This window comes from Pollachius pollachius (genome assembly GCF_949987615.1).
Source record: "Pollachius pollachius genome assembly, chromosome: 1".
NCBI classification, from domain to species: domain Eukaryota; kingdom Metazoa; phylum Chordata; class Actinopteri; order Gadiformes; family Gadidae; genus Pollachius; species Pollachius pollachius.
Window position 1 is genome coordinate 39,442,034 of NC_136934.1, and position 10,456 is coordinate 39,452,489.

Genomic DNA, 10,456 nt, shown 5'->3' on the forward strand with positions numbered 1-10,456 from the left:
AAATGCTTTTTAATTTAAAAAAGATTGTGGGCTGTATCGAACCGTGGGTCAAAAATCGTGATACAAACCGAATCGTGAGTTGGTGTATCGTTACAGCCCTAGTAAACAGGCATGTTGCTAGCTACGGTGGGCCTGTTTACATACCAGTTTACAGAGCCTAGGCTGTGTAGTAATACTGGATATAACAGAGGAAGAACTATTGCACTTTTTGTGTTTGCCAGTGGTCATTAAATTAGGAAAAGTAATAATTATAAAGCAAAAAAATGATATCAACCATTTATTTATAGATGTTATGCTTCAAACGGGGTCAAACTGACAGTTTTCACTGATCCGTTTGACAGTAACATAGGGCTCAACACTCAGTGAAACGTAACCATCTGAAATGTTAAAACAAAACTCAAAAAAGCATAACTGGTGGATAATGTAACATCCAAAATCAAATAATATCTAGAAATCTAGAGTGTGTGTGTGTGTGTTTGTATGAGTTTGTGTGTACGTTTGTTTTTTTGTGTGTGTATGTGTGTGTGTGTGTGTAAGAGTGTGTGTTCTTTTGTCAGATTGCAATATTCCATCAGCCTGATTAGATGTGTGTTGGCTCCAACCCAAATGAAACAGCAGCTAGTTTCTCTGTTCGTCCCAAGAATCTGTGAAAGTCTTTGGTCACACCAGACCAAATCCTGTTTGGCACGATGAAATGCTGGCCAGAACATCAGTTCTGAAAGATGTATAATCTTTGTAATGCCCTGGGACCCGCAAGGCCTCAAAGCAGGTGGAGGCTGTTGGGTATCTGCCAGTGACTACTTCGACTGAGAGGCTCCTTGGAAGGATCTCCCATCCAGTCCAAAATTTGACCAGATCAGTCAATTCGGTTGGTGTAGCTATGGAGGAGATTAAACAATGAAATTCACCAAAAATATCTAAATGAGCTCAAAACAACATTACAATGAAAAACAATTCACCTAAATGTGAAGTAAATACTAAACATATATGTAGCCAAATAACATTTTAATAGTACTTTCAAATGCATTGTGTAAACCTACCATGAGCAATGAACTGTCGAAGATAGCCTGTAATGCAGCATATCGTGGCGACTGAATAATCTGCGTCTTCGTCGTCCTCACGGGGCCAAGTGATTCGCTGAAGAAGTACCTTAATTGAAAAATCCAGGGTTACGACACAATTTTATCAATGAATGTTCAAAAGTTGTTCATCAAATTTAAAAAATATTATACACCATTTCAATTACTTGATATGAATAGTTTTTAATAGGAAGCTCTATATATCCATTAAAGTGCAATATTATAAGACTTACTCCCGGAGGATGAGAAGATGAGGACAAACAGCCAAAAACAGTGTTAATAATAACCTTTCTCCTCAACATTCATTTAATTCCACAACATTTCCAGGCCTTGAGAATAGTTTTTCTAATTGTATGGCATGACATGAACAGTCATGAATTTCATGACTGTGGGAACCTTGCAATTCTTTATCATAATTGTATTGCATATCACTTTTGTGCTCTTTTGTAGGTCTTTGATAAAACATCACTAATAAAAATGTACCTCAGAGTTTATATTCCCAGATCCCTCTTTTGGGAGAAGCCTGTCCACTGTGTCAGGTCGTTGGGTCAGTACTGTCCACATTGGGGTTTCTTTGAGACCTTGCCTGAGCTGTTTTATTTGTCTTGTGACACGGCCGATAACCTGTTTATAGTAACAAGACAGGGTATAACATATAAAATACCTCATCTCAAAGCAATATCTGAGAGTCAATGATTGGAAAAAGACAATTTAAGAATATAATAACATTAATATACATTTGTTATGTGTCTATCCACAAGGGAATTAAGTAACATGATACTGTGTCCTCCAGTTTAGTAATAAAACCACTTTTGCATTTATTACTGACCAGTGACTCCACCATATTTTATGTTTCCAGGAAAATAATTTGACAAATACGAAGTAAAACATTTTACATAAACCGTGACACTTTGTTTCCTTGGTTATAAATTAACCAGAATAATTTTGCCTAATGTTGTGCGACAGATAAACAATGTGCACATAACTCAGATTTTAGAAAAGAAGAATTGCCACTTGTAATTTTGGAAGCAAACATTTCTCAAACTTTCACTCACAGCATGGATCAATAACTTCTCAAAAATCCATCTCCTATTGGTCTCAGTTATGGATGGAAGGTCCCAGGCGTAGGCCAATTCCTGGACACTTGCTGCATCCTTCTCCGATAGTGTGGATTCTCCTCCGAGCTTTAAGGCAGAAGCACAATAAGCAAATTAGGATACAAAGTTGAGTAATGCTAGGTACTATGTGCCCTTTTAAAAAGTACTGGCTATAACACATCACAGCAATGATAAATGCTGCTGTGTTCTAATTGGTCTTTCCCAGGATTATACCGTCAACTTACAAGCCTTATTAATTCTCTGATGTCCAGGTCTGGACAATCCTCCAAAGTTAGAGTTGCCGTTTCAGGACTCCCACCAAGCAGTACATGAACAACAGCAGGGCTGAGTCCAGACAAGGATGGTCCTCCGTGAAGGAAAGAGTGGCCTAGCATTCTCCCCGCCACCATGAACAAGTCACTTTCGACAAGAAAATGAGAGGCTGATGGGACCAAATGGCCAGGCTCGCCATCAAAAAGCCGCATTACATCGGCATTTGCTGTTCAACACATAAAAATACATTAAATAAAAACATGTGTTAGTACTGTCTGTGCTGAACTGGACTCCCCCGTTATTATCCCACCTGAAATAAACATTAAACAAATAGAGCATTTAAAAGGATGCCATACACCTAAATTGCATACCAAAATTTATGGAAAATCCAGACTTCAGCTTTTCAATGCAGGAGGACAAAAAAAAGCGAGTCACACCCTGGCCAATAGCAGTATCTCCTGTGAAACAGTTTGACAGAATAAAGATAAAGGAAATACTTGAAAATATTAATTTGACAACTGAAACTTGATGTTGGAGCAACCTTCAAGTCTGCAGTTCAGGGGTCGTCCCCATTCCACATTTGGCGGCTTGTAAAAGGAGATCAGGGCCATGTCCTGTTCGGTAGGACTACTTCTTATGTCCATGGTTAGCTGCAATGGATTCTCCTCCTTGTGAAGGCTGAGATGATTCTCCACACACTGCGCTATGGCCTTGGCGGGGTCAGCAATGGTGAACCAGCCTAATAAGAAAAATAAAAAAAAGATTCAATGGGGCAGAGGGGAATGGCATTCAGAGAACACGGGCCTAAGCATCCTCACCTCCATCTCTATCTCTATCTCCTCCGGATGTTCCAGGTATAGCTGCTTCTTCCTCACTGATCGTACTTGCATGCATCTCATTCCCTGCACTAGCCACATACAAATATTTTGTGTTACACCTGCACAAAGAGTAGACAATTGTTGGTGAGAGAAAAAGGACAAACAAGTAAATGGATACCTCTCCCCGCAGGCCGAAGCGTGTGCCTCAATAAAATCTGTTGGGAAGATTTGTGTGCACACAGGACATTCCTGCATATCTGCTGTTGAGAAATTGAAGTTACAAGCAAGAACACTGTTATTATAGAACCAAAGGATTCAGAATTATTTTGTTTTAAAAATGCTATATAATATGCTATCTTAGGGCGCAATCAAACTAGGCATTCATACCGCCCAGATATTTAGAAGCAGATGGAGAGAAGTAATAATTCTTACTTTCCCTCTCTTCAATGACTATATCATCAATGACATCACATGTTTTGATGTGTTCTGTCAGGAGTGGAAGCCGAACTGGTAGTCCACACTTCTGACAGTCTGCTTTCGGCACGTTCCTGAAAGACTCGTCATCCAACTGTAGGGGAATTGTGCTCAGTTCTTCCTGAATTGGGGCTATGAAGAGATTTTTGGCCCCACGACTTGCAAACTTCAGGATCCTGCCTGAATAGCCACTATCTTCAGGAGGCACAAGCGTGATTTTTCGGCAACCCCATCCAGCTGTAGAAAATATTGCATAGGAAAATTTGATTAGAAATGGTCAACAATGTATAAAATATATTTTAAGGCCAATTGACTAGACTCTTTGTGTGAATACAGTCCAGTCTGAAGAGTTCACCTGTCTCTTTTACTTTTCAAACACAAAGTAAATAAAATATTCAAATTCAACATAGATCATTTTAATAATATTTACATAAATGAGTTTGAAGAGTATATTTTGATTATTTGGGTACAATCTGTAAGAAATAATTAAAAGTTTGCATTGCATAATATGCAGTTAGCTGCTGAATATGTACTTTTTTTAAATTAATGAGCAAAACAAAACACACTTGTGTTGGCCTACCTGAAGCTTTATAAACCAGCCACCCAGCGGAAACATTCCGCAGTTTGGGAAAAAGAATGTTTAGGGCCTCACATAGCTGCAAGTAAAAATTATACAAATGTATTTAAGCTTAACACTCTGAAACAAGGATAGCTTGGTTAAACCAATGGCAAAATCAAAATCAATAAAAGAAAGCAATAAAAAAAAAAACATGAATATATAATTTCTGGTGCCGTTATTAGGGCTGTCCTCGACTCAGGATTTCTCAGTCACAGAGATATTAGACTATTCAACTACAGAAAATTGCATTGGAGTTAGATATCAGGCCTTCTGTCTACAAAACGAGTTGACATTTGGCCTTTAGGGTGATCTTTAACAAGTGCCACACTGCACGTTAAAGAGCCTTGAAGCACACTGCAGGCAGAGGAGAAAAGACATATTTAACTCAAACATATGAATCCACTGTTTTTTGCTTTTGATATTTTCAGTTTAGTTTTGCAACCCGCTCAATGCCCACGCTCACAATGTTCTTCTATAGTGTTTGACGACACACATTATTTCATCACTGTTCTGCTTTTATCAAACTGATGATTCAATTCATCATATTGACTCTTTTGTTGTATAGCAAGACTAAATTACTAATAGTATTTGAATACCTCTTCGTGTGTTGAAGCTTCATCCAGGTGAGCAGTCCTGCGGCCTAACCCTGCTTGGAGATGGAGGATTTGGTCCCCCTCCTTCGGGGTCTTCTCATACTGCTTTGGAAGCAAATAGAAAGCCACCTCTAATGGCTTCAACTTCTTGGCTGGGACAAGTGTTGGGGTGGGAAAGCGCCTCTTTCCTCTGGCCTTGGTGAACATCCCTGGAAATGACCTATAGAAAATAAGAGTGTTAGAATATAAAACACATTGTTAGTGTTTTCTTACTGCATTAAAAAATCGGACATATTTATAATTGAACATTGTCTTGCATGAAAAAAAAACTGCACTATATTGTATACTCATCAGGTTTCAGTAAAGTGTAACAGGCAATGATTGAACCTTCAAAACAGGTCTTTACTCTGAATCTGAAATTCACTGAATGGTCACAAAAAAGCATATAGATTGTCTGCAATATTAGTAAGAAGCAGAGAATGCTACACTACACTATGTACAGTATATCATTACTTACTGTAAGTAGCAGGTAAAAATGTGACTACAAATTGACAGCACGACAAAGTAAGTATGCATAGAGTTGCTTTTAAAAAAGCTAATTATTTTCTTTGAAGCCTTTACCTGGTCATTTCCATCGGAAGCGAGGCGGGCTTTGGGGCTGAACGCCCATTGTCATCGACCTGCCTCGGTTCTCTGCAAGATCGTATCCGATAGATCGAGAATGTAGAAGTAAGTATGCCATATAGGCCTACATGAATTGCAGTTTAACACAAAACCTCACATCTATGACATCGGCTCACCGTTGTCTTTCAGCGGACGTAATTAAATCCAGCAATCGCCTTGCTGAATCCATGATTTCACCCTGACTGACGTTGCTGCCCTGTCATAATAAATACACAGAATGGTGTTGGTGTTCTTTATCATTGGAAACAGTTTAACACATTTCATTCAGTCCTTCTAGTTGCAGAGTTCGCTCGTGCTAGGCTATCGCAAGTCAAAGGGCAATGCTAGCCTGCTAATAAAACAGTGCGATGATTCATGCGATGCGAGGTTAATTTAATATCGAACATTATTCTATCAACACAGACAATTACATCAATAGTCTGGCATTATAATTGATTTACCTCGGGTGTACTGTGGAGTGGGCAAGACTGTTTTATTTATATATATAGATAGAAAAATGTACTCACCGAAGCACCATTACTGCTGCTGTTTCCGTTGGACATGGCTAAATCTCTTATGCCTTCCCGCGTGAATCAGGTATCAAACGAGAATGACGCGCCCACTCGTTTGACCGCGATCTAGCATCTAGGAGCGATTGCTCTTTCATGGGTCCCCGGATGTTAACACTGAATTTCGTACATTGAATTTTGATGGTGACTTTGGCGGACTGAATTTTGGGACGTTGAAAATATTTGAGTTGAATATTTTAACGTTGAATTTTTCAACGTTGAATTTTTTAACATTGAAAAATAAAGGTGAATATGATAAATTGAAAATGTAAAGAGTTAAATTCAGAGGCAAACAATTCAGATAGGTTATTTCAATGCATAAATATTCAGTGCTTATAATTCAATGTGTTTTTATTTTCAAAACCCGATGGCACAGATTTACTTCCATAGATCTGTAGTTGCTGAGGTTGGCACTTTCCTAAGCACAGCTAGAACCACCACCAACCAAGCGTAATGCAACATAGGAGTATGGGAGAAAGAGAGAAATATGTGTTTGTAAAAGTCATATTCATTCATTTTAAAATAAATATCCTGTTATCCTGCTCTCACGATATCTGACAAATGTGTACTTTTTAATTCAGTTATAGACGAGCACTGTTGAGAGGCAGCATATACTGCGTCCTTCCACCTTGCAGAAACACTGAGCGGCGTTTCAGGCAACGTCTTTTATTTCAGAATAAAATATATATGAAAAAGTAGACCTCCACAACAGAGCCTGACCGGACAAGACCAAGACAGTATGTGCATCGATATAGAAACTACACATGATTACGGCTTGTTCTACGCGGGTACTTACTTTTACGTAGTAGTGTCGTACGGCCGATGGGTAAGTTCAGTTTGCAAACATATTCAGGAGCCAGCTTCTCTTGTCTTGTTTGGTCGTGTTGTGCTTATCAGGGATGGACTGTTGTAGCCTGACAGTTGCCGACATGCAGAGTCATTTGACCTTCTAATAGAAACTACCATTTCTAAGACGTAGAGTAGGGGAGGAGCGGAACATACCAAACGGTTTCTCCTAACCGTTCTCATCGAACGACGGTAATGCCTAGAACGGGATGCTCCAAATGAGCGTTATTGGAGAGAGAGAGAGAGAGAGAGAGAGAGAGAGAGAGAGAGAGAGAGAGAGAGAGAGAGAGAGAGAGAGAGAGAGAGAGAGAGAGAGAGAGAGAGAGAGAGAGAGGCAGGGTGGGACAGCAGTTACATGGGTTTAGCAGCCCATAAATAATATTTAATATTTCATTCTCCTAGTAATTGTTGTTATTCTTGTTAAATTTGAATTAGTCTTGGTCTGAGGACTGTTATCTGGCGTATAAAGCTCATCGGAAGAAAAAGACCGGATATTGCGTTACAGTAGACCGGGATAACACCATAATTCAGGATCTTCTCTTAGCCTTCGTTCCACCCGTTTCATTGAACTCCAGCTCGATGTCCCAAACCTGCCACCATTCTGGACTATGAGTAGAAGTGATGATTTACTGCGCTAGATAGACACTCGCGGTGAATGTCGCCTCTTTAGACGGATGCCATTAAAAACCAAGACCCCACAACATTCATCATCACTAGGCTTTACACCATTTTATGATACGCAAACTTTGTAATGATTTTACTGTCTTTTGTTGTCCTTGTTTATTTTTTTTTTCATTTTCATAAAAGGCTAATATATATATATATATATATATATATATATATATATATATATATATATATAAAATAATTTAGCTGGTTTAATTGTATATTTACATAGTCACGTGTGCGCTGGGTAATTAGCTCCCTGGCCCGATTATTTTGACATTCATGATTCAATTGTTGTTGGGCAGATTAGGTTTACGGCCAGGTTGAAACCGGTGCTCCCCTCGGTCCCACTGACAGCAGCCAGAGATATCTGCTCACTGAGTTGGATACAGTGCATTTCTCAAGTATAAATGAAGACTTGTTACTGTATTGATTGATGGTAGCGAGCGAGGAGGCAAATCGATGAGCATCGCATGGAGTCCTCATGAGGGCTGAAGAATGATGCTTGAGACGCCTAACCCCGTGAAGACCCCCAGAGCTCACTCATAAATAACTGAGGGAGACAGCCGGTTTCCTTAGAAATATAGCTAGCTTTCCTTTACGGCGAAAGGGCTTGGGGTACCTTGCTTTATATTGAATTATAATTGAACACAAAGCACTGGCGGTTCTGAGGAGGGGGCCAGGGGCACCACTGCCCCCATAACAACAAGCATGCCCCCGCAGCCCACCCTGTGACCTCCTAATTGGAGACATAATTATTACATTAGAATTAAAGTTTGCAAGCGATACGGTCCATAGATTTGTATTGCCACAGTATGACCAGAGTGCAAATCTAAAGTAACACTTCTTTAGGGTGGAAAGTGGCTGTTTAATGCTGAAAAGCGTGTGCAAACGAACCAATTTGTGACTTCAGTTCAGGAGAGAACTCGGATGAATATGAAACACGTCTCCGGGCCTATTTTTGCTTGGATCCGACTGTTTAATCGCTTCTATTTTTCAACCTTATAATTGTTCTGCTTTGTTGTTCAGACTGATCGCATCAGTGTTAGATGGTCTGAATGAGATCAGGTTACAGCTCTCGTCGGAGGTTTGGCTTGTATCGTCCTTGACGGATGTTATTTTTTTTTTTTATAACTGAATCAGGTGAGCTTTTGAAAACACATAGACACAAACAAAGACAGTAAAACACAGACAACACAAGAGCCACATGTGAAATGGTGGTCTTTCTCTCTCTTTGCATATGAGTATTTGTAAGTCTTTTCATGAGTATTAATATGTATCCCCAACTAAAATCAAAACGTTGGTTCTCTTTATTGACATTTGTGGTGCATTTGTGGTAAAAACTGCAAATGTTCCTGAAAAATTCAATACAACGTTGAATGGTACGAAGCCTGTTTTTTGCCTCTTCATTCCTTCATTGCAGTTGGGACAACTAAGAGATCAATAAGTTGTCATGTTACTGGGCCTAGCCTGTTCCCCCCAGTTGGAGTGGTCAGGTACCCAAACTGGAGCAAAACCTCATTATTACTTATATACATCATTCATATGGCACCAGTTTTTTTGTACCCCTTGGATCGAATGCCTCAGCAAGCCAACTCCCTCCCCTATAACATCACAGATAAAATATGGTAAAGAGGTAAAGTGGTGACTATCATTGGAAGAAATAGATGTGTTATCTCAGACATATCCAGTAACAACGACACTATTCTCATCAGGAAATACTCGTGGTTGATGTGGTGACTCAGACATGAATCCTGCATGGACAAAGTCAGAGTAGTACATTCTGTTCTCACAAAAGGTGCTCTCACACGTGTGGGATTGGAAACATCAGAAGTAAAGCTCCATGTTCCTCCTCCAATCAGATGCTCAGCCAGCTCCAGGTCCCTCTAGCCTTCAGTGAAGCTTGTCATGTACTAAAGGTGTCTGACAAGCGATATCAAAATCACTCTGCCGGAAGGGAGGACCACAGTGAGAATAACCTTCAGAAGACAATGTGCATCATGTGATTCAAAATTAGCAACTCATTCCTGGGTTTTATCAATTAGCCCATTGAAGTCTAGTTACCCTGCAACAGCGGTGATCGTTTTTCATAGAACTTAGATTACAGCCTACAATGAAAGATGTAATCAGACACAATTAACCTTTCATTCAGAAGCACGTCCAGTTTCATTTGCATGTGTGGAACTTCTGTCTCTTTCTTTCCTTTCACTTTTCACTTGAGCCCCCGCATACAAATACCAGAGCACCACAACAGGCCTTTCAACCAGGTGGTGTAATAAAGGCATAAAGCAAACCTTGGTTGGGAGATATGAGCTCCACATGTCAATCCCGAGCGAGCCGGGAGCAGTTAGTGATGACCTGGGGTGATACAGGCAGCCGTTGGTGGATGTGCCACCTGGTTGACCCTGCCCCATGTGACAGGCCGATAAGGCAAACAGGAAATGGCTTTTCATTGACTTCTGTGTTATCTCAATTAGAATTTGATTTCATATAGATGTGCACTCTTGTGTGTTTATTTGGCCACTTGTGTGTGTGAATGCACATCTGTGTGTGTCGGTGTGTGTGTTTATTTGTCTGTGCTTGCACTCACATAGTTTATACTGCATTTATACTGCAAGTGTATGAATTTGCATTTCATGCAAATGTGTGTGCAAATGTTTATGTATATTCAAAAAAGTTTGTTGAGAATTTACTTGCATGCAAGGTGAAATTTACTAAAGTTAAGTGCAATAAATTATGGAGGCAGTGTAAAAAATAAG

The 10,456-nt window shown here is 39.7% G+C and overlaps 2 long non-coding RNA genes across 2 annotated transcripts; both read right to left on the minus strand.

The window, feature by feature from the left end:
- Positions 1 to 1,608: 1,608 nt before the first annotated feature.
- LOC307088257 lies at positions 1,609 to 2,580 on the minus strand. Its single transcript, XR_013812553.1, has 3 exons — positions 2,422 to 2,580; positions 2,135 to 2,263; positions 1,609 to 1,703 (listed from the first exon to the last, which is right to left on the minus strand). It is a non-coding gene; the product is annotated as an uncharacterized lncRNA (long non-coding RNA).
- Positions 2,581 to 2,820: 240 nt separating this feature from the next.
- Positions 2,821 to 3,527, minus strand: LOC307076105. The gene is made up of 4 exons (XR_013811885.1): positions 3,446 to 3,527; positions 3,268 to 3,356; positions 2,991 to 3,188; positions 2,821 to 2,907 (listed from the first exon to the last, which is right to left on the minus strand). It is a non-coding gene; the product is annotated as an uncharacterized lncRNA (long non-coding RNA).
- Between the last annotated feature and the right edge of the window lie 6,929 nt (positions 3,528 to 10,456).